General features: G+C 41.7%; 1 protein-coding gene across 14 annotated transcripts in view; it reads right to left on the bottom strand.

Moving 5' to 3' along the window:
* LOC148891393 (receptor-type tyrosine-protein phosphatase F-like) overlaps positions 1-23,107 on the bottom strand; it is a 232,682-nt gene that overhangs the window by 153,959 nt on the left and 55,616 nt on the right. For 10 of the 14 annotated variants that reach the window (XM_089009062.1, XM_089009070.1, XM_089009069.1 and 7 more), the window contains exon 1: positions 21,701-21,983. The exons of 3 other annotated variants lie outside the window; for them this stretch is intronic. The gene's annotated coding sequence lies outside the window, so the exon portion shown is untranslated. Of the gene's footprint in view, positions 1-21,518; positions 21,657-21,700; positions 21,984-23,107 lie in introns of those variants that run through there. One more of the 14 variants, XM_089009065.1, reaches the window with a different exon arrangement.

Genomic DNA, 23,107 nt, shown 5'->3' with positions numbered 1-23,107 from the left:
ACCCGGGGGGCATCTTTGATGAGCAATTGTAACGCTATAAAGCAGACCCACAATCTGGTACGGATAGAAATCTTTTCTGTTCATGGAATTAAAGTAGTATCTCCAGAGGACTTTTCGGGTATTAAAAAATAGGAGTTTCTTTTTTTGAAAAGTTGTCTCTTGAAGGGCTTTACGACAATATATCTCAAAAGTCTATTTTCACACAAGCTGGGTGGCCAGTCAGCTTTTCATTCCATATAGATGTTAACGTGTCAGGGAAACAAAACCTTCGTTATTTGCAGAGTGGAAGGGGTGGGCTTAGAATACCTTTGCATTCTTTAGCGTCTGAAGGTGTTGAGTGGCGTGTTACTTCGGAGGTTGCTTGTAAATATTTGACGGCATTTTTTCTAACCGCACTGTGGAGGGAATATAGACTGAGCAAAAAAACAAATACACAAAAAAAAAGAAAAGAAAAACAAAAGTGTCAAGGTTTGTTGTTTCTTCTATTGAGAGTGCGACGGAGTGGAATGATTCACAGGAATGTCGTGAGTCACCTGAAACTTGGGAGCCTCACTTGAGCTCTTTGCCTTTTTTTGCCTCGGAATTGAACGGAAGGACAACATTTTCCGTTTTATCTCATTTCAACGAGGGCCAAGGAGTAAACTAAACTTTCATTGATCGAATAGTGAAAGTTGACAATGTGATAATTAACGCATTGACTGCCAGACGATGTGCAAAAATATGTCCACTGGACCCACAGAATATTGAGTTTTAGGATTACAGAAACATTCAACAGACTCTCTTCTTTCTTCAGAAAAGAAGGGTTAATTCCTAAATTATATGGGTCTGGAGTTATCTGATCTTGAAATGAGAGCAGCTGTCCAAAACACAATGCAGGACATACATATTAGTTTATATAGAGCTTTAACAACAGATGAAGCTAGAACAAAGCGCCAACATTGAAAAAAGGGAAATGCTGCCCCCTTGCAGAAGGGAAAAACATTCACAAAGATCTGGCCAGCGCTTTATCAGCACCCAAGCATGAAAAAAAATAAAACCCGAACTAATTCGGGAATGCCACTCTATGTCCTATTTTCAATTCAAAAAACATTTTGGTAAAATGATCTTTCTGCCTATGCTTGAAACTGTAACGTTTTGGTTTTCGCGACCAACGGGTGGCGCTGTCGGGCCCTGCCTGCAGCTGCTGGTCATTTTAATCAGTGGCAGTTAAAAGGATTCTAGGTATGACCATTCAGTGTCGGGTCATTATTTGTTTCAATCTGTCAGGTTTGTTACGCCTTGTCATGTTTAACTCATGGTTGTGTTTGCTGCTTTGGACCTTTTTGTTCTGATGACTACATTGTTTGACATTTTGTTATTGCCGACTAATACAATTTATCTCCTCCTTCCTGCCTGCTTTTTTGGGGTCCACCAACCACCACCACCTTGCAAAGTGTGACTGAAACAGTTTTTTTGGGTAGTCGGGCGTCCACAAACACATTAGGTTTGTTGAAGACTAAATTGTCCACAATTTTGAATGTGGTTTGTTCATATTTAAACTGTGGTCGGCTGATTACCAGCCCAAGATGCACCCAAGTAGGGAAATGATCAGAAATGCATGGATGGCTTTTCAAAATGATGGGAAGACTAACTGCTTGCGGGATATGCTAAAACATCGATCAATGGAAGTGGCTCCCCATGTCGCGAAATCTAAATGAACCATATTTGAAGCCAACATTTTATTTCCGGCTCATGCTTCGAGGCGTCTTCCGCACACCCCTCCCTGACCCATTCACCCCGGCATAAATTAACATCGCCTGTATCAGGTTTGTTGGCTGACAAATTTATTGTGACACCTGTTTTAATGTGCACTTGGTGTGCAGCGCGGCTGATAGAGTTGGCTCGCCGCCTCAGCTTCCGAACCTTCGGCGCTTGTCGCCGGATATCTTCCGCAGCATATGCTGGCATTGGGCAGATGCTTTTCATCTTCAATGAGGAAAAAAAAATCCTGAAGCGATGTGTTGTTTCTTATTTATTTAGCAACTTATTTACAACCCTGCGCTTGGGGAGATGTGCCACGGTGTGGTTGTAATAACAGCTCAGGGTTTTCAACGATGGTGGAATGAACCGTATCCGGGGACTCATCCACAGCCTCCAGAGTCATTTAAGAAGAAGCTTTTAAGAGTCTGGGGACTCCCCCCCAGACCCTTAAGCTAGCATGCTAGCATGACATATGTGCAGCGCGACAGACAGAAGACTAAGAGGTTTAGGGAAGTAATTAAGAGAGGCATCAATGGGACGCCGGGAGTCTCAAAATGAACAGTGTGGAAGGAAAAAAAAAGGTTTAAAGGTGTGGGGAGGGGAAGTACACCTTTGCTAGGTTGAGTTAGCCTGCCTTGCAACTACCACCAAAGTGCGCAGTAGATCGCCGCTTCCAAACAACCACGACTGGTTCGTAGCTTGAATACAGGGTGACCCCCAAAAACGGGCCATAACTCTAATTAGGCCCAGTTTCTTAGTGTTTTGTCCGAATGAAATGAAACTTTGGTCATAGCTAGTTTATTATATTCAAAACTTCAAATCAAAACACTAGGTTCTTTGGCATTTTTATATAGAGATGGCCTCCATTTCGCTCCTTGCATTTCTTGAGGGCAGCTCAAAGTTGTCCATGACGATCTTACAGACGGAAATGGTCCATTTACCAGTCGCTCATGAGCAAGTTCTGGTTACAGCAAGAGGTACCAAGTTCTCACACCTCAAACCTGCCCCGAGATTGGATGAAAGAGAACTTTGGAAGCCGAGAAATTGGTCTCAAGACTGATTTTGAGTGGGCACCCCATAGCCTGGACCTAAGCCCCCCAGATGTTTTTCTTTGGGGCTATCTTAACGACAGAGTCAACGCAGGGAAACCCAGAACTATCGTGGATCTCAAGAAAGCAACCAGGGAGGAGATGAGAGCCATTACCAATTCAGTCTGTAAGAATGACATGGACATTGTCATGACGTTTTGTAAGACTCTGTCCTTAAGATAGCCACAAAGAAAGAAATATGGGGGGCTTAGGTCCGGGCCATGGGGTGCCCACTCAAAATCAGTCTTGAGACCAATCACTCTGCCTCCGAAGTTCTTTTTCAGACAATCGCAGGGCAGGTTTGAGGTGTGGGAACTTGCTATGGAACAATTCCATCTGTCAGAACATAATGGACAACTTTGTGCTTCGCCTCAAGGAATGCACGGAAGCTAAATGGAGGCCATCCAGAACATATGCTGTAGAACGGAGAAAAGAAGGCCAAAAACCCACGTGTTTTGATGTGATGTTTTGAATATAATAAAATAGTTGTGACCCAAGTTTAATTTCATTCGGACAAAACCCGAAGAAAAGGGGCCTAATTAGAGTTGGGGCCCGTTTTTTTCGGGTCACCCTGTACAAAGTGACGCAAGCAATGGAGTCTTCAAAACAACGGTGGAATTGTGTCCTTGATGAATATCAAAGACGAAATTTCAAAAAGTGCACTGTTATCCATTTTCACATTCTATCATGACAAAGTGAGATTTTCATCACTAACGGCGACCAAAAACAAAATGACTACCTAAATATGTAATCTACTTTGTGACGATGCAGAGCAAATCATTTCTCGAGAAATATGTGCAGGGGTTGCCACTAATTACAACACAACAACTACATTCGCTGTCAAAGTGAAATATATTTCTGCCTGAGATAATCGGTTTCATCTCTGTGTCGCCTGTGAATATATATTCCTTGACGTGAAACATATCCGTGAAGGGAAACAAAAAAGGAGTGTCCCTTTCTACACGGGAAGTCCTTGGTCACAGCTGACTTGTGCACCATTTGTAAGCTTGACACCCCCTGAGTAACCCCCCAAACCCCCCTCCACCCCACCCTGTATGTTTCTTGAGCTCAGTCAGAATAATTATTGATAGGTCGTGCTCTGTGTGCGCTAGTGCCCGTTGCTTGCATTCCTTCACACGGTTTGTCTTGTACTGTTGGAGAACAGGATTACTGCCTGGGGGTTAAGGGGTGGGGGTTGTCGGAACTGAAACGTGTGTGTGTGTGTGTGTGTGTGTGTGTGTGTGTGTGTGTGTGTGTGTGTGTGTGTGTGTGTGTGTGTGTGTGTGTGTGTGCGTGCGTGCGTGTGTTACTGGGGATTGTGAGGAGGGGGGTCTTTGCCTTCTGTGCCTGCTTGCTTAGTCATTTTACGGTGCCATCTGTCCTCAAGCAAAGCGTCAAGTGGTGACGCCTTGGGCCATTTTTTTTTTTTTGCTTGCCAGGGTGTATTTGCCATTGATGTACACGTGCGCATCTGCTCTTGCAAATATACATCTGAGTACCATTTCTTTGGTTCCGTATCTACCTGTTGTCAAGGGGAGGGGGCTTCTTTAGACAGCAAACCGGTTAAGATTGAATCAAAAAGGGCGAAGTGGCGCACCCGGAGATTGCTTTGCTCCCTAGCACGTATACAAAGTCATTTTGAGCCTCAACAGGTCTCGCAACTACTGTCGACAGACGGCGACTCCATTTCCCCCCATATAAGAAGTCGTGCATAACCCCAGCCTCTACTTGCACCTTATAATGTGGTGTGCCTTATATTTGGAAAACGTATCTATTTACATAATATATTTGGAAAATATTATTGATTCATTGAAGGTGCGCCTTATTGTCCGGTGCGCTGGAAACGTTTGAAGTTGAAGTTGAGATCAGGACAGATGTGTTATCTCACAAAAGTATTTTTAGAATATTTATGGAAGCAGCCAAAGCACATTACATGACAAACTGTGACAACAGCAAACAAAAATCAGACACTGAATAAGTCCCGATGAACTGATGAGCGCATTTGATTGAATTATCACTGTGAAATTTGGGCTGGATTAATTTTACACAATGATGTTATCTTGTTATCGGAGGAATGGCAACAATATCAAATGTATCATCCGCCATCTCTTTGAAAAAAAAAAACTGGAATTGTCTGCCACTATACTTAGCTGGCCTAGATAGAAGAACAAAGACATATTTTGCTTTTTATTTTACCTTAAGTAACTATTGTGGCGGAGCACGACGTCAACGTTTTGATCATTTTAAGGAGTTCGCTATGAGGGAAGGGATGTGAAGGCCGCTTCCAACATAAATTTAACTATGTCTGGTTTGTTTCATCTTGTCATATTTTTACTCATGGTTTTGTTTGATACTTTGGACTTTTCTGTTCTGATGACTGATGTTTCAGGTTTTGTCCCTGCTGACTTTATATTAATACAATTTGTCAAATGCAGCCTGCTTCTCCCTCCTGCCTGTTTTTTTTGGGGGGGGGTCAACCACCATCACCACCTTGCAAACCGTGACAACGCTAGCGTTTAAGACTCCTATTTAATTTGTTCCCAGAAAGTGTGTGTAAGGCGAAAAGTGGGTATTCAAAACATTAATTTCCCATCGGAAACCATTAAAAAGAGAATAATCCGTTCCCAAGTTCCCCATAAAACATAATTTTCAACTAAATAAGCCTTACAACTACACACAATATACCTTATTTTATGTACAATAAATGTGATATGGTATTGTAATTGAAGAAATAAACTGTACACTATAATAAAGTCGTTTTTTACCTTTGTGATGGTCCTTGATGGCTTGTCTCAAGGAGCTCTGGGTTGTACATCTTAGAAGTTGTGATATTGCAACAGTAACAGATGCAGGCAGACACACTAGAAACTTCATTAATAGCTGGTTCCCTTGCTTGTATGGTCTCTTCAAATTGTACAGATGGCTTGTGCGGGTTATTTGTGGAGCCTGATTGATGGGCTATTTTAACCTTGCAGTCTGCACTCTGCCTTTGAATCAATAAAGTTGAAACAAGTCCAAATTTCACTGTTTTCGTTCCATTTTCTCACCATTTAACTTTTGTTTTTTTTGTTTCAAGCTCTGTCGTATCCCTTTCGTGTGTGTGTGTGTTTCGGTAACCCCTCCCCCCGCTCACTGCTGCGTGTGTCCCCTCCCTCCTCTATCACAGATCTTGACGAATCACGTGCGGCTTTAACCGAAGACTGGGGTTAGGGAATAGAAGGGAAAAAAGTGGGCTGCCATTTTCAGCTTTGTTCACTTCAGAGATCCAGCTCCAAGAACTGGCTCGTTCGTGAACGACACATCACTCGTTGCGGTGCTCCGTGTTTCCCAAGAAATAGTTTGTATTCCAAAATTATATTCTCGCAAATTTAACGTTTGTAGGGCAAAAAGTTCGTTAGCTAAAGCGTTCGTAAACCGAGGTATCACTGTATGTGAATTATGTTGTAATACTAAAGCTGGTAGTATACGTGTTTGCAAAAGCGCTCACGATGCCACAGGCTGTCGATACTTTACTTTCTTTCCACCGAACAGGTCCAAATATTCACACCTTTTGTCTTTTTTTTCCCACCCCGTTGATGCATGTAAGTTTTACATCAAAGCCTGCCTCTTGATTTATTACCAAGCCTTAGCACGGCGCTTTGCGGCGCAGGACATTTTCCCCTCGCGACAACACCGATAATCACCTTCCAATAAATCCAATTGAAAGTGTGCACCGTTGCCACCATGTAACACAAATCAGCATAATATTCATCGCCTCTTAATTCCAATATTGAGTTGCACACCCCCCGGGTGCCCTGCAGGTGTAAATCCACCCCAGCCCCAAACCTCATCAGTGAAAATTTATGAAGGAGCTTGAGTTAAGTTAAACGTTCACTCATCCAGAAAAAACACCACATCAACATTCCATCCGATCAGTGAGGCAACCTGCAACATTGGACTAAGTAAGCGCCCGTGTGACTGCTTAATCAGGCGCCTTCAATCCCTGTGCGTCACCGTGAGTTATAAACCGAATTTCTACCGTACCTTAGACGGCTGAATTGCATCACCACCATGGACACACTTGACTTGACCGTGATTTATTACTTGGATTGGATTGTAGGTCAAGTTTTCTTTGTGGTTGGGGCGTGCTTACACATGATTGTGTGAGACATGCGATCCACACTGGAGCCCACTTGACACCAACAAATCAGTTCGCTCATGTAGATACCCTTAGCTAGCAAAGTAGACATGTAATGTAGTTAGTGGAACACCATCGTCCCACTCTGATTGTTCATTTTAACGGCCACCTTGTACAATAGCGACTAGAAATATTATTGATGTTAAAAGCCACATGACAAAATAGAGAAAAAAAACGACAGACTGGAAATACAAATCCTAAACCCGTGGTAGAGCTGGAAGATACGATACATTTAGCAAAAATATGATTTTATCGTGTCACTTTTGTACCATCATCTCTATTGTCATCTGCAACTGCACTTAATGCACTTGGAGAGTCATTTGATGGACAGAATATTTCACTTATAAATCGTACAATATACGGCTGCCACTAGGTGGCAGTGGCATAGAAAATAATAATAATAAATCGGAACTATTAACTGTGATTTAAAAATATATGCCTTCAAAGTATACATGCTTAACTGTTTTAATTTTGCATCAAAATACACACAAAAGTAGTCTGACATGGAACGTGTATAATTTATGCAACTGCAGCTTTGATTTACATACCGTAAGAGGCTTTTTGCAGCAAAATGCTCATAATGCTAATACAAGCGCTGGTTAAAAGGGGTTTTAAAACTCTTCACTGTCATTCCATGACACACGTCACTCACAAAAACCAACCAAACAAACAAACAAACAAACTGGAACCTCATTCGAGAAGTGATAATGTTTTTAACTCATTCACTGCAAGGTGTGTCAAAAATGTGTCCACTCCAGTGCTAGTTTTTGTCATTTTTACTTAAATTCCAAATTCCCCCTAGAATATTGACTTTTAGGACTACAAGGAAAATAAACATTCAAATCACCAAAAGAAACCTTCAACGTCATATTTTCAATTTCCGAATAAATTTAGGAATAGCAGTAAATGAGTAACTGAAACCTGATTGAAATCAAGTAACTGCTTTTTTCGCTCGCTCGCAATGGCGACCGACAGCCAGCTCTTTGGGAGACAATACATGACTCTGTGATCCAGCCCAAAGACGTCCAATCGTCCGCAGCAGAGCCTTTCAGCTGTCTTCTTGGCAGTAAGGCGTTAACAATTAACCCCCTGCAATCGGCTTGTAAACAGACGTGCTGTAAAACTCGATAGGTCACAGGACGTTAGCCTTTGTTGGCTCGGATTTCAACGCGCCGCCTTGTCGCGGCAACAGCGTATAAGAGACACGCACCATCAACTTTGCGCTTACAGCAAAAAAAGAAAGAAAATAACACGATCATGTTACACTCCAATTTCACCACGCGGGGCTGAGCGCATCGCCGTTATCCTCCCGAGGTCCCCTCGCCCGCTTTTTTTGAGCAAGAAAAGCCTTCAAGGGCATGAAAAACAAACATGAGAGCCATGTTGAAATTCTGCTTGTTTGTGGAGCACAACACAAACCTCTTATCACCCCCGCAGAAGACCGTCATTAGCTAGCCGCACAGTTAGCCCTGTGGATCTCAAGGGGGGCCTTTTAGACGAGACCACTGAAAATGGAAGAAAAACTGGGTCTTGTTGGCTCTTTTCCTACACGGCGATGCATCTAAAAACGGTCAAAACGCAGGTTTGCATTGTTATTTTTAAAGTGGGAAGAATTGTACATTTTCTGGAATCAGTGAATAGCCTGGAAGCCATAGAGACGAATCAATCATACTCAGCCGGTTTAGCGCACAGTGGTTAGCATGTGTGCCTCAAAACGCTGAGGTTTGGGTTTGAATCTTCCAATTGGATGCTCTCCACGCTATAAGAGTTCACAAAAGCGTGACAGATTTTCTGTACACCGTTACACATATTTAAAGGACAACCGAAACCATTTTTTTGTTTCCTAACTGACATCACAGACGGTAGAAATGCGACCTGACAAAGCTCTCTTTCTAAAATGGTAGCATTCAGCTAATTTGTGCATAAATTCAAATGTGCCATTTACTTTGACTTATGTAGTCGTCAAGTCATAACGACAATAAATATTTGCGTGAAAACCGGTCCCGGCTAATAAATACTGGTGTGTCGAAGCAGCCTGTGTCAAATTAAAAAAAATTAACTCATATATGCAAAAGAGAACATTTAATAATTACAGCTTCATTTTTTGTCTCCTCTTTATTATCTCTCCAGAACTTGCCATGCACTGAAGTACATTTTTAGTACAGCAATGACACGTGAGGTTTGAATCCAGCAACCCAAATCTGCGTCAATCCACCTGTTGTAATAGTTTATGGCTTTATTTCTGCTTTTGTCGATTTTAATGATATATTTTTTGGGTTTGTTTGTAATACGTCTGTGTAAACTATCAGTCGTACAGGAGTGGTCCATCGACGAAAGGGTTTCTTCAGCCACCATCTGTACTTCTTTGAAGGGGTCGGACGTTTCGCTCCTCATCCGAAAAGCTTCGTCAGTGAACTAGAGTTGTGCTGGTAGCTCTGGCCGTTTATAATGTATATCCCTAATGGACAGCGGTGGCGGTGCGAGACCTCTGCTTGGATAGGTCCCTGCTCTAAGGTGCTAATGAGGTTATACCAGGCTAATGGGGCAATCAGAGACAGGCATAGTACATTATAGGTAATCAGACAGAACAAAGGTAGTAATTAGATTAGCTTCAGGGAGTAGTCTACTGCTCCCCCAACCTTAGAACAGGGACCAATCAAAGCAGATGTCTGGCACCGCCACCTCATTATGATATATATATATATATATATATATATATATATATATATATATATATATATATATATACATTATATATATATATAGGGCCGGAGCTACCAGAAAATTTTTGTTCGCTGACGAAGCTTTTCGAATGAGGAACGAAACATCCGACACCTTCAAAGATGTACAGATGACAGCTGAAGAAACATTTTCATCGTTTGTAATTTTATAAAAGAAAATATTTTAATGGAATGCAGGGTCACATTGACCAATGTAAATGTTTGATACATCGGAAAAGCAAATCTAACAGGATAGCAAAAATACATACACAGTTTAAATGTTTACGCACGAGCGTGGAATTTAAATGTCTTTCTACTTAATAGGTGCCGCCTATGTGCGAATATGACCCCCCCCCCTCCAAATTTATACAAGTGCATCAATGGGGGGTGCTGATAATGGGAGGGTTGCATACTATTCAGCAGGTGTCTCCACTGTACTAAATCAATTACCTCCAGTCAGCCAACGCTTATGGTAGGAGGTATTGTAAATCAGCTTGGTGTCAAGCCAGATTAGAGACTGTAACAGCTTGTGGAGTGGACGTCTTTGGCCAGGAGGACCAATTCCAAGGTATGTGACAGTAAAACCTCCCCATACACCCCCACATCCCAATTGTAATTGTTTGGCAATACTTTCAAATGAAATAAGAAACGTAGAGACAGATAACTATCGACCCTTTTTTTAGAGGTTCTTCGTAGCGCCGCAATAAATAAGCATTCCGGAGCCCTGCAGTGTGCAAGCTGTTACAAGCGATTTTCCAATACTATTTCTATACCTTTAAAATGTCACAGTACTGCGGCAAAAAATACGGGATCAATGGGAGGGGACTGCTGAAGGGCAATATTGAATTTGGTGGTCTGTTGTATGACTTGAAAAGCCACAAAAATGCTTTAATTCCAGAGAGCATGATTAAGAATAGAGAAACAACCGCATATGTGTTAAATCTCACGATTAATCAGGACACTCTTGATTTTGACAATACTCACTTTATAAAGCAACTATTGACACAATACATTAACAATTACAGTTTATTTGTAAGGTGAAACTAAAGAAAATGTAAAAAAGAAAATACATTTTATACGAATTGAATGTATAAATAAACAATGAAAGCATTTTTGTCTTTTTATTTACTTCTAATTTACACTTTAGTAACGCTCACATTATTTTAACACGCACCACAAAGCCGCGAGTACTAAAATATCCCGATTTATGATTTCTGAAACTTAACATGTATGCAACCGTGGAGAAATATAAGAATATGATTCCATTCAAATGTTCCCACAAAAATCATGCAACAAAATCAGATATTTGCGCACAACCTGCATGCATAAAAGTCCAAAGTTTAAAAATATATATATTTAAGGAAATGTTTGAATTCATGGCCAGAAACTGGATTCAAATTAAATGTTTATCCTTAAGTTTTGGGGGTGTCTGTCTCTAAGCCACAGTTGTGAACCATTGGATGGGTGAAACAAAAACACCTTCTTGCTCTATTTCAAACACAATGGTACGCTATATTTACATAAAAACAGACAACCACTATGAGGACTTAAGATTGCAGCTTTGAATGCCCACATTCTTTCGCGACTGCCGACACAGCAAGATCCGTTTCACTTTACAAGAAACCGTGTCGAAGCACAATAAGAGGAATTGTGCATTGCGGTTCAAGGATGAGTGAACAACATTGTCGCGGACGTTGATGTGACACGACTGCAATTGCGTGCACTTTCACACATTAAAACAGCTCACACAACAACTTTGGAGGAGTAAACGTCAGGTTGACTCCCAGAGACTGCGTTGCTGTTTGGCACAGGCGCTGTTTTCATGGCGCTGATTCTAACTCAGGAGCCAAAAGAATTTGGCGGGATTGAGTTTCTACCTATTTTTCTACAATGGTGACAATCACAAATAAAAAAGGGGGAAATGATTGAGAGGAACTTGATCCAAGTCACTGGTTCTTAATCTTGTTGGAGGCACTGAAGCCCACCAGTTTCATATGCTCATTAACCGAACCCTTCTTTCAATGGCCACTAACTGCAGACAAGACGGAGGGGTAGAACTTTGCGAGAGAGGATCCACCGAACCCCTGAGACCGACTCACCGAAACCAAGGGTTCAATTGAACCCAGTTTAAGAACCACTGATCCAAGTGTTCTTTTGTTTCTTTGCCGGCACTCTGCTTCTGTCAGTCACTTGGTCACAAGGTGTTTTTTTTTCTATCCGTCTGATCCGTGAGCCGGTCTGCCAGGGCAGATGGGACCATATATCTCCCGTCAATCTCCAGAGGCCGGAGGATTTAAATGTAAACGAGACCAGTACATGAGTCATTCAGACTTTCTATGTATTCCAGACTCATCAAACAGGATCTAGTTCAGTCTGCTTTTAATCACTATTAATGTGCCACAGAGCAATTAACTTCAAGGAGGATGTCCTTAATACCTAATCCTAATCGATTCAGTTTGACACAATTTGTTACGGGGAAGAGGGAGGGACTCGCTCAAGGAGAAAACAAAGTACTGACAAGCCAATGTGACCTGGAGATGTCGGCATATTTCAACGCTGGATTTTATTCTGGGGAAGAGGTACCGCCTGAAATGATTGCTGGCAAATCACAGATAATGTAGGATGAAGATGAAATACTTACCCCCACACCGCCCTTATCCCCATCCCGTTTCTCATCATTAAGGTCATTGGTGAGGCAAGAATACTTCTGGCGACAGTTGGGATGCAACCAGATTAAGTCATCAGTCTATCACAAGACACTTATAGATATGTTCACACTGATAGATGATTCCATAGACTTGATTTAAGTTAAGATGTGTTGCATCCATCCATTGTTTGTATACCCAGTCAGCTGATGATTGGAACCAAGGTCTTCTGACTACGGCGTATATGCACTGAACCAAATTAAATCAAGTTCAGGGTAAATGATCCAATTGTTGTAAGAATCAGTGACCACATACAGAAGTTACAATTTTAATTTTTAGTTTTGTCGGTCAGCATCAACTCACACCACCTTGCAAATAATGAGGTCGTATCTGGACATGGAATCTGTCGTCGGGGAAAAGATTATGCTTCATCCTGCCTCTCGCGAGGTGGCAGCCCTGACAGGCGCGAAAAGTGAGGAACAACAGGCCAGCACTCCGATCGATTGCCAGCTGACTAGTGAGGTCCATTATAATGACAAGCCAGAGCCGTAGCGCGATGACCTGCACTCCAGCGATGGCCTCATTAATACCTACGAATCTCTCACAGGGACCAATCTCTGCTGCCCCCCCTTCAACATTCTGTCTCTGTCCTCAATTATTGTATCTATTTATTTATTTTTCGATCATCTCCCTTTACAAATTACAGTCCTGGATTTAATGCCCTCGGTGAATGGAAGTCACTTAAAAGTGGCAGAAGCATACATTTTATGCTCAAGTTGACGTGTTGAGAACTGTTTCCGATTGAAATGCATGCGCTATCGACTGCGATAAGGAAACAGCTGCCATGTGAAATATTGGCCACCCCTCATCCTGTCTATTAACAGATACACTATCTGCTTCACTTAAACCCCCCTCCCGTCCGCTTTCAGACTGGTTATTTTCAAATCCTCAGGACTTGGAAGACTTATTTATAACTTACGCCCGTACCCCCACCCACTCGTTCGCTCAGCAGTGCAGCTGCAGATAGGATTTACCTGCTGTCCAAACAACCTACAGACTATCAATTACCAGCGTTACCCATTGTAGAATCACCGTTCTGCTGCACACCTAACAAGAAACACACACACACACACACACACACATATTGGATATTTCTATCCTAGGATTAGTTGTGACTTGGCTGTAAAACTTTTACCGACCCGAGTCCATTGTCAATAGAACGAACCATTTTTCAGTTTGAAAATGTTTTTTGTTATTGGTCCTTTCGCAGTATTGGAAGTCAACAGAATTAGGGCGGCAGATGCAGAGAAAGCCCACAAAAGCGAGAATGGGAGATGCGAACTATGCGCAGGAAGGCCAAAAATAAGATTTGAACCCTGAACCTTACCCAGGAATGCAAGGTAGAAGTTAAGCATCGTACGGTCTGTCACAGAAGGATCTTGCCAAATTCTTCCTGACAGGTCACTTCACTCTCTTGATAATTATTGGGTAGAACACTGCGGCCGTGGCGTGGGAAAAGGACATGTCACTTACCCCCTACTCCCTCTGCAAAGATCCACCCAGTCATCAGGAGTCCCACCTGTCGGGTCAGCAAACAAAAAGCCATCCCCGTCATCAAGTCGATGTCATTCCGCCGAATGGTTAAACATCATCCCAGTCAAGTTTTGTTCAGGTCGAAGGCATTTTGCTTTTCAGATTCAGAACGTCCATGCTTTTGCTCCCCAAGACTGAACAACCGTGCAGGAGATCGACATCAGCGCAAAGGCCAGAGGCTAATGCTGCCAGTAAAACCCCTGTGAGGACACCATCCGTCCATGGTCAAATAGGCAGCTTGTGAGGCAAGGAATTCCTTTTTTTGCGAGTCAGGGACATCCGGCAGCAGCCAGCGGTAATGCAGTGAGCGATTGTACAAGATAAGGTACCCATTCAGGGCATAAAGATCCTCGTTTTTTGGACCTTTAAGAAGAGTTTCCTCATTCAGCGTATGCATGAACACAGCCATGATGCCGTGGTGATCCCTCCATTTCCTAGCAGCGCTTGTTAGGACGAGTAGGGCAAGCAGAGCCTGCCGTGTTTACTAATGTTGGAGCAACGCCTTTATCAGGGAAGAGATTTGTAAAAGAGGCAGGGGATTAGCCGTCAAATTGCCAGGCAGACAGCATCCCCGCTGCAGGGTTGTGAAGCGCTAATCTCTCAAACTCGAAAGGGGAGATTCTGATCAAGATTTGGTGGTAGGTCTGGACAGCTAAAACAAAGGTGTCCTAAGGGTGAAAATACTTGACTGGTGTTGCTTCTTGAGCATGTGGTGGTTTTTTAATTAAAAATATATCATGCGTCACAGTGCTCTTTTTACCAGGAACAATAAAGACTAGCTAGAGCATTACATGGGAAATACTTAGCTTGGATACATTTAGCACTGGCATCACAAACCATCGTAATCGTGTGTCCGTGTAAGTAATTATGACTTCCTAAAATAACAGTAAACTTTGGCAATGATGAGTATGTTTCAAATATCAATATTTTTTTTCCAGCCCGCGAGTAAGATTTTTATCAAGTGGCATTTCTGCAGTGCTCCCCAACACTGCCAATGTATTTATTCAACATTTCTTTTCCACAATTTCACAAACTTCCATTGAATAATCGAGCGGCAGCAGCGAGCTAGTAATAGCAAGTTCGTGATAGCAAGTTTAGCTTTGACTGCCTCCTAAACATATTGCAGGTACATTGGTAACCCAAGAATCAGAGCAGAGCATCCATCAACTTGCTTCCTTTTTAACTTTACTTTTACCTTTGTTGATACATAATGTAATCGTGTGAATTCAATCAACATTTAATTTTAGGATGTATTGATTCCAATGACTGTTAACTGCCTAGAGAATGGCAGAACCAACAACATTTTTGTCGGGTTTGCAGGGCGGTGGTACATAAACAAAAATGGTCCAACCAAGCTACATCGCATTTTCCATCATCCCAGACAATATAGACGAACAACTGGACCTCCGTGTTGCCGGGTCAGGCAAGCCTCAAAGGCCACATGAAGAAAAGCAGGGCAGCCGAGCAATATTGTTCAACTAAGTGCTAATAGTGAGGATAAGTGGTTGAGAAAATGGATGGATGGATAGCAAATGCTGACAATGCAGTCTGTCTTTCTGCACTTTAAGGAATACATATGGCAAAGGCCCATTGGGAGTGCAGCTATGGTGATATTTTGAAATCTTTTGGTCCATCAATATGTCTTTGCACCGACCTGTCACTCTGTCAACGCATTGTTTGATGAAAGAAAAAAATAAATCAACCAAATACACACACGGGGGCACACACGTCTGCACCATGCTCTTTTTGTACCATTTACTTCCTTTTATATTGTATATTAAATAGATATAAACCACGAGTGGAGGTGAAAACAAAATGAGACCCACTTGATTGATATGTACGATACTCCTCAGAGCTTTTGAGAGTTCAAAAAGTAGCAAAACATGCTACTGTACATTCTCCCTGACGACTTTTTTAATATCATCCTCTGACACCAGGACATTAAAAGGCCGTGTTGAGACATTTCATTATTTCAAGCGTTCATACACATACAGACACACACCTCTCCCTAGCCTCAGTTGAAAATATTTCCCAGACGCAGGAATGTCTCATCAGCCTCCAGCATCCTTTATAGGGCCCACAACGAGCCAAAATAACAGCACACAGTCTATAAATAAGTCAGGCGTACTAATGAAACCAACGTCCATCCTTCTTCCTAAAACAAGCCAAGGAGTTGGTAGTCAGGGAGAAAAGGAATCAAGAAAAAGCAAAAATGTCTCAAAACATGAGGCTAGAAATGGGTCGGTATACGATACAGTAACATTTTAATGACAGTCGGGCTCTGTCGTGTTTTGTTGGGTCAACGAAAATGAGGTCATAACTCGCTGAAGTGGCAACAGCGAGAGCTGATAAAGTAATCAAGCAGAACGTAGTGTCGACACCCGACATTTGGAGAAATTGGGAGGGCCCAAGCACAAACGAAGGGTGTAGGGAAGAGGCGGCATAAATCTGCCAAAACAGACTATGGTGTCAGAACCATGTGGAACATAAATCAACACTCCTTTTCCATTTTTATTTGGTTTTAACAACACCAACTGGAAAGTAGACTCCGTGCAAGTAGGGGAAAGTAAATAAATAACATATCACATTATCATCGTAATACCAGAAATGCATCGCTAGTTTTCAATTTTCCGTTAGTAGAAATGTCGATTGAGTACAACCTTAGTTAATGAGATTATATGTCACAAAAAGCATGATTAAAACCAAATAAAACAGACATTAAAGCAACATTTGCCATTGGAATTCATGTTAATCCAGTTACAACAACCAAAAATATTAACAATGGTATTTTCTGGACAAGTTTATTCAACATTTTTTACTGATAAGCTTCAGGCCATCAATGGATTTACCCAGTCTAGTCACAGATCCGCAGTCATTAATTCGGTTTTTGAAGACCCAAAGCCTCTAATTGACACTTTGAAACCAATTTAGGATCTCAATGACTGTAACATGCAATTTGTATGTTCCACAGTCCCTCCAGCAACAGTGATTGGTGAAAAACGTTTAGACTGGAGCTAACCAATGAAGTAGGCAATTTGGTCACAAGGCAATCAAAATCTTCACTCAAATGTGCACCTCATAGCAGAGCAACAAAGAACGTTCAGAGAAATCCAAACAGGAAACACTGTGACGGGGCACTTCTGAGTAGTAAACACACCGAAAAACAATCAAAATGTCCATGACGACGTGTTCAAAAGGCTTCTAAGAAAACACTTTATAAAGTTGCACATGGGCACGGACACGTGGGCTGGGAGATGACTTCAGTACAACACCATTTTCACACTGACAAAAAAGACGAGTGGAGGTATAAAACCAATCGTCATTTCAAATTGTAAGCTTCTGTAAGTCCGGTCATCATATATAGACACCGTGTCCATTTACTGTGCTGCATCTCTTGTAATAAATCTGACATTATCGGCTTGTCCAAAAGCAGTTTTATACTTTTCAGCAACACTGAATATATCAACATACAGAAAAGATCTATTTTGGACTGTCATCCAAACACCCTGTGAGCACCTTGCTATTGCGACTAATCTTAGTAGTAACGCAGAATCACCCATTCCACCCCCTTCGTACATTTCATCTCAGCAGCCGTCACAACGAATGAGACTGCACGCTAGGAGCAAAATGTCACAACCGTGCCCAGAAAGTGACTATCAACACAACTAACACATCGGCACGGTTGGTGGTGGCTGATTGAAGTTGGGTATTATGCGTGACTATCTGGCACATTCAGCCCCCCTCTCACTGCATCAAACCGTTATTTAGCCTGGCGCAGGGAGGACTGGCAATTAGACCCCATCATCACGAAGCATATCCTTTGACCTTGTCGCCGACGGACGGTTTAATTCTTGGCGCAAAAATCAAACAACATTGACTTCTTTGAGGCCTATCACAAACATGGCTGTTCTACATCAAAGCGTTGCACTTGCTTTAAATTAGGGGCGAGAATCGCGGAGGAACTCACAGTGGCGGGATTTGATTTAAAAATCTTAATCAAATTAATTACAGCATTTGTAATTAATTGCATTTGAATCAAAAAATATATATATATATATATTAGGACAGAAATTTCGCTGACTGTTGCCTAGTGATGCTAAACTTAGCTTTTCGTATGTGCAACACCTTTGCATTAATATTTTCCTCCATCTTTTTGGCAAACTATTTTGGATTATTCATGTCATTTATTTATGTATTTGCAAGACAATACATATTGATTTATATAGCGGTTTAACAATAGTTGAAGCTGCAACAAAACGCTTAACATGGACAGGTATCATATACAGGAACTTATTTATGTATTTTGTTGTATGCATGTTTGTTTTTGTTATGTATGTATAGGAATGTAATGTATTTATCTATGTACCTATCAGTTTATTTATGTATGTACGTATGTATTTATTTATATATTTATCAAAATCAAAAAACCTTTATTCGTCCCACAATAGGAAAATTTGCAATTTATGTATTTATTTATTCATTTTTAATTAATTTATTTATTATCAACAGTTTCATTTTTAATATTTATTTTCCAGTGTATTTCCCCTTAAGTATGGCAAAATATAAAAAAAAACTGATTAAATAATTACATTTTCATATTTTATCCATATTGCGGTAGTGGTGTTTTCATTATTTTATCATCATAATATTTTTTGAACATAATGTGATACAGAAAGGAAAATATATTGGTGATGTAAAAAAAGATAAATACAGCAGATGTAAAATATGCTAGATTATTTGTGTTTGGGTTATCATCAGTCAGCAACATGACATTTTGTGCATGTGTAGTGACACTGTATCAGATCTGTGATTCTAAAGCAACCCCCTGGGTGATCCCAACGGGGACGAGAGCGATTAGATCAACCTATCACGCGTCAATAGTCCATTAAACATCTATCCAAGTCACCCGTGATGAGAAATCAAGTTGAATGGAAAAATCCATGGGCTCCCATCCATAATTACTTTTGAGGAATCCAACAGGGAAGAAAATTGACAGATTGCCCGTGAGACAGTGTGTGATTCATTCAAAAGGAAAACCCTCAAGTCAGAAAAGACATATTTATTTGCACAAGATCTAATAACGATAAAGAGAGACTTCCACTCATCCCATCCTGGATGTCTCTGGTGGTTCCCCTCCACCCCCCACAACATTACTAATGAGTGACCGAGGAATAGTTGTAAAAAGCAGTGTGAAGTGTCACTGACCAGCAATGCGGTGGTGAAAGGGGAGAAATGACCCACGGGTCACCCCGAGGCGGACAGGAATTGGCTTTGTTTAAATAAATGACCGTGGCTTTTTGTCTTCTTTGTTTAAGCGGCTCAACAGACATTCTAACGGCCATCTTTGGTTGTTGGGGTCGGGTGGGAATGGGGCGAGGGGTTGCCCCAAGGTCGCAGTTGACCCAAGTGTCAACAGAAGACTTGGTTTATAGCTTTGTAACGTTGCCGCTCACAAATGCGGCGCTTATGTCTTGAGGACGTCCTAAAAGTAAAGCGGCCGGGAATACGGTAACAAACTCGCAGCGATGTGGCCAACTGGTTCCTCAAAATCCAACAGCTTCCCTCAAACAAAATTTGTGATGAATGAGCAATATCTCCATCATCAACTACAACAATATAGGGTTGCCACGCTTACATGCGATTCCACGAAATACTGTTTTTTTTAAGTAAAAAAAACAGGAATAAGAGTGACATACCAACAGCGCCCAAAAGCAAAATTCAATTTGAGAAATCCCAACGTTTGCAAATAGCTAACGACTCTCGTGTTTACATGCGGTTAGTAGAGCCTGTACCTTAAAACTAACAAGAAACAAGTACCAGCTTGACTGAAAGATAGACCTTTGAAATCCGGATAATTCGTGGCTATTTGAGCTCCCTTCGGCCACTGCAAATAGAAAAAGCAACAACTGTCTGAAAAACTCCCATATTTACATTTGGTTATTGGAGCCCCCTTCCTTAAAGGACAACCGACACCATTTTTTTGTTTCCTAAATGACATCAGAAAAACAAAGACATCAGAAAAAATAGCATCTAAAATACCCAAAACACACTGGCTGACATTTTTAGTCAAATGCAAAACACCAATAAAAATAATTTCAAGTGTCCCAAAACTAGTTCAAAATGACCCCGGAAATGGCGAGTTTCAGAAAGTCCAGCCCCCTTCTGTGTGACATCACACCAAGACGTCCTGCTCTAGAATCAAAACAATGGCTTCAGATTCGGAGAAGATGCTTTCTTGTTACTCATCCAGTTATGAATATGATTCAAACAGTTCTGAAGAGGAAAGCATAAACATTTGCAATCGATTAAAGAAGTCCTTCCGTGTCATTTTGAGGCATCTGGACTCCAATGTAGCTCCCCGAAAATGCACAAGATGGCGCCCAAGCTCCGTTGAAAATGGGCTGATTTGTCTGCTGGGAATTTGTGTCAACAAGTATCAAATAGTAGTCTTGGTACCACACACAATTCACCATCACATTATTTAAGTGGTTTCCTTTTAAATTCGCCATCAACACGGATCAACACGAAGTTTTCAGACCAAGCAAAGTACCGCAAAATGCATTGTGTCCTTTTCTCAGTCAAGAGTGTTCCTTCCGTGACATGACGTCAGGAATCGTCACCAACTCAAAAACAAGACTTCCTGAATGTTCAGTGCGAGTCTTAAAACATAAAATATAGCTATATGCGGTGGAATCTTTGTAAAATACGCTCAGTAGAAGTCATTTGAAGCGATTTTACAAATTATGGACACAACTTGTCCGGAGGCGTCAGTTGTCCTTTAAAACGTAAAATATAGCTATATGCGGTGAAATCTTTGTAAAATACGCTCAGTAGAAGTCATTTGAAGTGATTTTACAAATTATGGACACAACCTGTCTGGAGGCGTCGGTTGTCCTTTAAGACTAACAAAAAACAAGTCCCAGCTTGACTTAAACATAGACTTGAAATGCGGATCGCTCCTGAAAGCGAAATGTGTGGCTTTTTGAGCTCCCCTGCGCCACTGCAAATAGAAAAAGCAACAACTGTCTGAAAGACTCCCATATTTACATTTGGTTATCGGACCCCCCCTTCCTTAAAATAAAACAGTAAGTGTCCAGAGGCTTTGCGTCAAGGTTATACTTCGAGGCAGCGCTGAAAAGTCAAATTTGTGGCTTTTGAGTGTTGGCCCCCGTAATTATCTGAGATTTTAAAGTCTGTGCGTGCCACTGGAATTCTCGTCGTTGTAATTTTAGCTTTCCCCATTGCCCGAGGAGATAAAGGCAACTGGAAAAGCAGGTTGTTTAGCCCTGGCGTCAGGCCCTAACTCGGCAGAAACGGCAGGGTGCCTCACCTTTGCAGCGGTAGCGAAGGGACGTTCTTTTGGATCCCCGTCTATTCAATGTACTCTTGAATACATTTGGGGAGGGCTGAAGGCAGACTGGGCAATTTGCCAGAGAGCCAAGCCAATAGAGCTAAACCAAGACGAGGTTAAACTATTGTTTTGGCTTAACAAGCAAGAGTGAGCAAGGACAAAAGGGAAGCCCACAAAAAAGAGCCAAGGAAGAAAATACCTGACCGCTCGAGTGTGACACATCAACTCGGCTTGTTACTTTTATTGCAAAGATTAGAAGAAGCAACTTTTCTGATCTCCCAGCTGAGCCACTCGGCAATAGTTGTCCCAAAAATGCACCTGCGGCATTGCTTCCTCTCGTACGATTCCACTTAAAAAACAAAGTCACTCTTGGTGTTTCAACTTACCCAATCATGTCAATTATGAATAAATATCTGTTTATTCCTTTTCACTTTTGGGCACTTATTCCAGAGTATGTTCTAATCCCAGGAAAGGCAATCCAAAGGTATCCCCCATAAAATAAAAAGATTATCCCTCGAAATATTCTTCAAGATGCCCTTGTCTGATTCCACAAAACTGGCGGTGTGAACAAAATCAAGGGGATCTTCTTCCCCCGTGTTACAATCCCAGCTCGAGAACAGCGTTGCGTTTTTGGAACGATCCTTCCGAGAGCGGAGCTTGTTCACACACTGAGAGGGTGCTCAGCAATGGCAAGAGAGAAGCCAAACCCACTGTGTGATGTCACTGGTGTCAGATTTCAGTGTGCGGCGAGGGGAGGAGGAGGCCCGGGGCCTTACCTTGTAGCGCCGTGGCCAATCGGAGAGCAAACGGAAAAGCACCGGAGTTTGAAATGAAACGGCAAAGTGTGGTATGATGCCACGTGATGTTATTTTTGTTTGTTTGTTTTACTTTAACAAAATCGCCAGGCTATCTTGAACTCATTCACTGCCAGACGAGGTGTAAAAATGTGTCCATTCCGGTGCCAGGGTTTTTGTCATTGTCACTCAAATTCCAGGACCCACAGAATATTGAGTTTTAGGACTACATCAAGATTAAATGCAGCGTAAGAAACCTTAGACTCTGTTCTTTCATCAGAAAAAAACAAGTACACCTAAATTATATGGGTCTGCAGTTATATTGCAATTCACTTCTCCTTGGTGTAGCTCAGAAACCTCTCCACAAACTTCAACTAGTCCAGAATTCTTTAGCCCGGATCATCACCAGAACCTCATCCTTTCACCACAACACCCCGTTCTTCAAGAACTCCACTGGCTCCCGGTCAAATATAGAATCAACTTTAAAATTCTTCTTTATACATTTAACACTATCCATAACCTTGCCCCCCATACCTATCTGACCTTCTTCAAATTTCTATTCCCTCTCGTTCCCTCAGATCCTCTTCCTCCCTCCACCTCAGTGAGCCCCCTGGCCGCCTTAGCACGATGGGGGACAGAGCTTTCAGCTGCTCTCTACTTCCGGGTAGAGTGAACACTGGCGCGAATGGCTGCCGCTGCTCACCCACACAAAAAAGTCCTTATCCTGTTACTGTAGTGTCCTTGAGAGTTTTGACAGGCACTTAGAAATTACATGTATTGTTATTATTATTATTATTATTAAAATTCCTTCTAGAGAGATTAATAGGTGCCCTCTAGTGGCCGAATTTTATATACAATGCAATAACTTTCTCATTTGCATTTCTGGTGGTTGAAAGGTGGGACAAAAGACATCAATGTAAAATATTTATCAAGTTTTCAAGTGTGTGCAGAAACTCACACAATCCCCAAGCGCACTCATACCGACTCCCTGCGGTCAAA

The sequence above is a fragment of the Hippocampus bargibanti genome, linkage group LG11 (assembly GCF_051943395.1).
Source record: "Hippocampus bargibanti isolate YZ-2025 linkage group LG11, ASM5194339v1, whole genome shotgun sequence".
Lineage (NCBI taxonomy): Eukaryota > Metazoa > Chordata > Actinopteri > Syngnathiformes > Syngnathidae > Hippocampus > Hippocampus bargibanti.
The sequence above is the reverse complement of the archived record's forward strand: the minus strand, read 5'-3'. Positions and strand labels throughout refer to the sequence as shown.